This window comes from Stegastes partitus, unplaced genomic scaffold, assembly GCF_000690725.1.
Source record: "Stegastes partitus isolate 25-593 unplaced genomic scaffold, Stegastes_partitus-1.0.2 Scaffold894, whole genome shotgun sequence".
Taxonomy (NCBI): Eukaryota; Metazoa; Chordata; class Actinopteri; family Pomacentridae; genus Stegastes; species Stegastes partitus.
The window spans coordinates 177,042-178,209 of record NW_007578625.1 but is presented as its reverse complement, the minus strand read 5'-3'; the positions used below and the strand labels follow the sequence as shown (position 1 = coordinate 178,209).

General features: G+C 44.9%; 1 long non-coding RNA gene across 1 annotated transcript in view; it reads left to right on the top strand.

Annotated features, from left to right (window-relative positions):
- LOC103365963 (uncharacterized) overlaps positions 1-199 on the top strand; it is a 6,628-nt gene extending 6,429 nt beyond the window's left edge. The window contains exon 2 of the long non-coding RNA XR_520644.1: positions 74-199. This is a non-coding gene — a long non-coding RNA (uncharacterized LOC103365963). The remainder of the gene's footprint in view (positions 1-73) is intronic.
- Positions 200-1,168: the final 969 nt, after the last annotated feature.

Here is a 1,168-nt window from a genome sequence, read left to right as displayed (position 1 = left end):
TTTTGCTTCACTTCTGCCATGAGATTGGTATCTGTAACTTCAGGGTTTCTTTGCCCTGAGCTCAGGCTCACAGGCTTGTTTATTCTGGCTGCGTACCACTCTGCTGCTCTGTACCTCAGTAGTTATGCCTCCTGCAAGCCATCAGGTGGCGCTATCCTGCAGAGTCTTTGAGGGAACGCGACATTGTCTGGTACGAGAATAAGTTAAATTGCTGTGGCTCAGGTGGTAAAGCGGATTGTCCTCCAATTGCAAGGTTGGCGGTTCGATCCCCCGCCCTTTCACAGTCGAAGTGTCCTTGGGCAAGACACTGAACCCGAAGTTGCTCCCAATGGCAGGCAGCACCTTGCATAGTAGCTCTGTCACCACTGGTGTATGAATGAGTGATAAGTGCAGATCATTTACCATTTAAATTTACTGAGTTTGTGGGTTGCTGAGCAAAAACTTTCATGATGGCTTGCAGGAGGCATAACTACCGAGGAGCAGAGCAGCAGCAGCCAGAATGAACAAACCTGTGAGCCTGAAGTTGCAGATATAAATCTCTCACGGCAGAAGCTACGGGGTTATGATTGTAAAAGAACTATTTGTAAACATGTATGTAGAGTTGTGTGTCTGTATCTCAGTCTGTGCATCTGTAGTGAGATTCGTCGACACAGACAAACCACCCGTTACAAGTCAAGCAGGCCTCACAATTGTCTGTGTTTTTTTTAAGACGTGACTTTTGCTTCACTTCTGCTGTGAGAGATTCATATCTGTAACTTCAGGGTTTCTTTGCCCTGAGCTCAGGCTCACAGGTTTGTTCATTCTGGCTGCGTACCACTCTGCTGCTCTGTACCTCAGTAGTTATGCCTCCTGAAAGCCATCATAAAAGTTTTTGCTCAGCGACCCACAAACTCAGCAAATTTAACTTGTTCACAAACCAGACAATGTCGCGTTCCCTCAAAGACTCTGGAGGATAGCGCCACCTGATGGCTTGCAGGAGGCATAACTACTGTCTGTATTTCCAGCACTTGTAGCCAAATACTTAGACTTTTCATCTGTTAATATCTTTTTACGCATTTACAGATCTTTGTACACACTGACGATTCTTTTTACACATCGACTAATTGTCTACAAATGTTTTTACACATTGACAAATCTCACTAGATTGAGATACAGACACACAACTCTT